Genomic DNA, 6000 nt, shown 5'->3' with positions numbered 1-6000 from the left:
TAATTTTTCCTAATCACAGTTCAAAGGTAGAAAAACATAACTTTTCATTCTGGAAAGAGCTATCATTTCACAAGGAAAGAGGTTGTAAAAATATATTGCATAACATGTATGCCCTTTGGATTCAAAGCATTACTATTATCTAATAGACAAAGGAACCCCCAGGTTATAACGAAGTAATATATCTAAACTGCAAACACTCAGCAAATCATATACAAGGGGGTTCGTGAAAAAGATGGTACTTCCAAAGATTAGCATACCAATAGGCAGAAAGTGAGGACTTTACCATCTAGAAACTGCAAGCAGTTTTTTGTATCCCAGGAAGTGGACACCTACAACAGATAGCTTATTTATTCTGTGAAAACCAGCCCAATGTGTCTTTTGAATCTGCACATTAAAGTAAATGCTTTCTGTTCTTGGGGAAGAAATAAAAACCTGGATGTAGATACTTTAAATCCAGAGGATAGCTCCCCTATTTCATCACATGAATTGGTCTAACAGTGCACTTCTTCTCTGCAGACACTTTCTGGGGTGGAGGAGACCGGGGCAGAAAAGGTTTCTTTTTCTTTATATGTATTTATGCATCCTTACCATAGCATATTATTACTCTTGGGGAGGGGAGCAGGCCCATACATGTCTATGTATTTGTAAACATGAGTGCATGCTTTTATTTGTTATTGTTTACATATCTCAGAATCAGAGATCCTAAAGACTGCAGGGAAGTTCAGGACAGTTGCTGGAATTTGACATTTTAAAAAAGGGTCTGGACAGGGCTTCATATAGCCTAGACTGAACTACAGGCTACCCATATTTGGTATAATAAGTAACTGAATCACCCAGTTTGGGGGAATATATTGACATTGAATTATATGCCTGCTGAAGTATGTAGATTGAAGCCCATTCTGATGCAGGAACTGAGGATTCCCACAGCTAGTCATCTTGGAAAGAGGTAGATCTTGGGATATGTGAAGATGGTCCAGGAAACAGATCTTCAGATAAGGAGAGGAGGGACTTCTTTCTCCCCTGGAGCATCATGGTGATTGGTTTGGAGGGGAGATCGGTTAGAGGAGACTGTTGAGTGGCACGTGTGTGTGTGCTGGGGGTATGTGTTGATGAGCCGCCTCTTGCAACATGGCCGCTTATTCCTGGTGACTCCCTACACGTCTGGCTGTGGTACATTAAATTAGTCAATGGTTTGTACTTCTCTTGCATTATCCCTAACCTTTCAGAATTTTAAGTAATCACTTTGTCAATGTGGATAAAATAAAGGCTGAGGAATAACAACCAAATTTAGGAACATGGAAGCCATTGGAGATCATGATAAGGACTTAAAGTGACCGTCTGGTCTCTGCTCTGCATGGAGGATCAAGAGAAACCTTGATGCCCTCTTCTAGGATGAAACTATGTGGTAGGGCAGCAGCAGCTTAAGGAAATCCATTCTGGAGATATAGAGGAGTGAGCAACAACCCACAGGTGGAGCAGAGGCCTAAGATCTGAGCCAAATGGATGTGTAGAGAAAAGAACTCAACATCACCTAAGGTGAAGGTTTGGATCTTTATTCCGGGTATTCAAAGTTAATATGATTTCATTTTTATCCACACGTTGAGGTGGTCTGGTCTTATGAGTTACACATAGAAATATAAAATTTGAATGGTGTCAATACTAACAGAGTTTGATCTTTTACTTTGACCAACCCCTCAAATTATTTTTAGTAAAGCATTTGTTCAACTAAAATTTTAGTGAGTCCAATCAAGGTACCTTACTATGCCTTAGAGCTCAGTGGTCATCAGAATACAGATTTCGATTAAAAAAAATCTACTGATGGGAAACGGACTTTGGCCCAGTGGTTAGGGCGTCCGTCTACCACATGGGAGGCCCACGGTTCAAGCCCCCGGCCTCCTTGACCCGTGTGGAGCTGGCCCATGCGCAGTGCTAATGTGCACAAGGAGTGCCGTGCCACACAGGGGTGTCCCCCGCGTAGGGAAGCCCCGCGTGCAAGGAGTGCACCCCATAAGGAGAGCCGCCCAGCGCGAAGGAGGGAGCAGCCTGCCGAAGAATGGCGCCGCCCACACTTCCCGTGCCGCTGACGACAACAGAAGCGGACAAAGAAACAAGACGCAGCAAAAAGACACAGAAAACAGACAACCGGGGGAGGAGAGGGGAATTAAATAAAATAAAAATAAATCTTAAAAAAAAAAAAAATCTACTGAGCACCTACTGTATACAGCACTACTCTAGACAACAAGGTTGCAGGGGAAAACAAAACAGACTAAGTCCTTATTTTAATTGTGTCTACAATCTTGTGAAAAGAGTCATCAAACCAGCAAATGCATTATATAATATGCTAGGTTCTGATAAGTGATGTGGAAGAAAAACTAAGCAGAACAAGGAAAAAATAGTGCAGTAGGTAGGTGGAGGCAGGTGCTATTTTACATTGGGTGGTCAGGGAAGGCCACCCTGGTAACATGCTATTTGACCAGAACTTGAAAAGAGTAAAGGAATAGCTAAGTGTGTAGCTGAAAGGAAAAGCACTCCAATCAGAGGGAAAAGCACATGCAAAAGCAGGAAATGCTTGGTTGATTTGAGGCATAGCAATGTCATAAGAGTGGTTGGTGTAGGCTGAGTGTAGAAAGGGGCAGGGTAGGAGATGAAGTCAGAGGTGGAGTTAGGCAGCAGATACTGAGAGCCTTGTCAACCATGATAAAGGTCTTGGCTCTCACTCGAGTGTGTGGGGAAGGCGTGGGAGAGATTTGGTCAGAAAAGGGACATCACCTGGCATTTAAAACAGTCACTGGCTACTCTGTGAAGTATTTGTGGTAAGTCTCATTAAGAGGTTATTGCAGGGAAGCAGATTTGGCTCAACTGATAGAGCACCCGCCTGCCACATGGGAGGTCCAGGGTTAAAACCCAGGACCTCCTGACCTGTGTGGAGCTGGCCCATGTGCAGTGCTGATGCCCACAAGAAGTGCTGTGCCATGCAGGGGTGTACCCCGTGTCAGAGAGCCCCACGCACAAGGAATGCACCCCTCAAGGAGAACCACCCACTGTGAAAAAAGCGCAGCCTGCCCAGGAGTGGTGCCACACACACGGAGAGCTGACGCAGCAAGACGACGCAATAAAAAGACACAGATTTCCCGGTGCCACTGACAAGAACCCAAGTGGACACAGAGGAACACACAGTGAATGGACAAAGGGAGGAGAGAGCGGCGGAAGGGGGAGAAGGGGAGAGAAATAAATCTTAAAAAAAAAAAAGATGTTGTTGCAATAACCTAATATGAGAGGATGGTGACTTGTTTGAGCGCTGATGATGGTAAAAAGAATCATATTCTGGCTGTATTTTGCTTTTGAATCAATGTAGATTGTGAGAGAAACAGATAAGTTAAGGGAGTCTTCAAAAGTTTTTGGACTGGGCAACTGGTCAAATGGAATTGTCATTATGAAATAGGAATGCCTGGTGAAAAAGCAGATTTGAGGGAGAAAATGACGGATTTGAATATTAGATTTAACATGTCTATTGGACATCCAAATAGAAAGGTGCAGAAAGCAGCTGACATTTTTCAATGTATAAAGTTACTTCAATTCATGGAAAAAAATGAAACCATCTACAGAGAAAATGTAGGGAAGGGTAGGAGTCCAAGCTCTGATAGAGATTTGGAAAATTAGGAGGAAGCATAAAGGGATATTTAGAAGGGATAAAGTAGGATTACCAGTGGAAGGGGAAGAAAACCAAGAGAGATTGCCAGAGATTGAGTGTTTAAGTAATCAGTGTTGTAGTGTGACTAAAATAAGGACTTAAGAACGACCATTGAATTTAGCAATGTGGAGGGCATTGGTGACCTTGGCAAGAACTATTTGGTGGAGTGGTAGATGATGGCCTGATTAGAGAGGGTATCAAGAGAGAATGGGAAATTTGCAGCATGGATCAGTTGGGACTATGAGTTATATAGATTTAGAGGTGTTCTAAATCTAAAATGATTCAACAGTCATGTAGAATAATCACATATGTCTCAGTAAGTCAACTCAGTGAAACTTTGTGGGACTATTAGAAAGAGAGTAATTGGGTATGACATACTACTTCCCTCTAAGTGTCTGATGAAGGTGGTCAGCAGAGTGTATAGACAGGGAGGGAAGGACTTGTCTGTCTAAGAAGAAAAACAGATCTGCAGAGTTTTGGGCCCCTTTTAGAAAGTAGAAAATTCTATTCTATAGCTTTGAGAACAAGGGAGGATGTGCAGTAACTGTTGACATGGTCTTAGGCAACATGGCCATCAGAAAGACCACCTCAATTATTACTTTTTCCTTAAGTTAATGTTTCCTTAGGTTAATGTATAAGGAATCCATTCATTCAGTTTAACTCTCTTCATGTTTTTATTCTTATCTTTGCACTTTTGGGTAACATTTCAGAACAATGCATTTGGTAGTGAGTTTAGTAGATGGAGTTTATTGCTCTAGATCAGCACATTTCTCTAGTTTGGACACTGTGGACCAAAAGTGAATGGCAGCTCAGGCACAAAGAGGTTTGTTTACAGCCTCCATGAAGGGCCCTGTAAGAGAATAAGTGTCTTATACTTTTGGGACTTAAAGGCATTATGCCTTTCCATGACCCAAAGTGGAAAATCAGTCCATTGCTCATGGGGCAGCAAGGAACACACACCATGTGAAACAGTCATGAAATATTTTACTTGTTTTATTTTATTTTTTCCTCTCACTAGTTCCTTTTATTTTGGCAGGAGGTAGCATGTGATGATGTAATTAAACATTTCCACATCTAATGCCAATTCTGGGATACCAGTTTTATCCTTCCACTCAAATACATACAGACTTCCAGAAGTTACCCAGAAAGAGGCCCACTGAAGGCAGATGTACCATCAGTTACAGCACGATCTGTAACAATTTATTTGAATGGGAATTTCCTCTGCCTTTTGAGCAGACTGGCTAAATTTACAGTCCAGTAAGTGGTATTTCCTGAACTGATGGATCTCCCATCTAATGGCATCTGAGTGCAAGTCTCATGAACCATAATGCTTTTTGCATGCAAGTCTTTAAATGCCCAGTGCAGATTTTTACCAAATAAACCTACATCTTCACACAGGGTTCTAAAATTCTATAGCAGGCAATTCAAACAAAATTGTGTTTGCCTCTCCACCTTTTTCTAAGCTCATATCCCGGGGTTTTTGTTTACATTTTAAAAAGATATTTAAAACTGCACTTCAGCCACCTTGTAAAATGAAAGAGTACATTGTACAGGCACCGAAGGTACACGTCAGTGCTTTTATCAAATTCAAGGTCCTGCTCTGCGGCACTAATTGGAACCATGTGTTGAAAATACAAGACAGGGTTTTCAGCTGTTCTTTAATTAAATGGAATAAAATAAGGACTAACCTCACATTTCTTTATAAGGAGAGGCTGCTGGAGTTGGATGACGCTGAGTGGCGAAGCCAGTACTGGTGTCAGAGCTCCAGGGTTGTCTGTGGCTATCATTTTATTATTTAAGACACATTCCCCATGATTCTCTGAGGTGATTTATCCATGCTCATAGAAGACCTAGTTGCAAATGCTTCTCAGATAAGGGGAAGGAGAGTGATAGGAAACCTAACTACTTTCAAGTGCACTGGAAGACTAACTCATAAAAGATTTTTAGATTCTTAAAAAATTCAGTTACTGCAAAAGTCATCAGTAAGGTGGAAAAAATGCCTCCTTATACCCTTGCCCACTGAAAACTGTGGATGTGTGTGTGTGTGTCTACTAGAAAGACAATGAGAAATTATTGTCTCAAGTTTTCTGTGAAGCCTAAAAACAAAATATAAATTGATTTTTTAAGTGCTATTTCTGCCACTTTATACTTAAGGTGGGGGGAACCTTTTTAGCTCTTAATTGTTCTGGGGCCAGTATCCCAGGGAGTACAAGGCTCACTCACAATGTCTCCTTTCAGGATTTAAGTCCCTTTTTCATGATGCTTTATGTTATTTAACATTCATTGAAAGGCACCACTGTATTGAACTC

This window comes from Dasypus novemcinctus, chromosome 2 (assembly GCF_030445035.2).
Source record: "Dasypus novemcinctus isolate mDasNov1 chromosome 2, mDasNov1.1.hap2, whole genome shotgun sequence".
Lineage (NCBI taxonomy): Eukaryota > Metazoa > Chordata > Mammalia > Cingulata > Dasypodidae > Dasypus > Dasypus novemcinctus.
Note: the sequence above shows the minus strand (reverse complement) of the source record.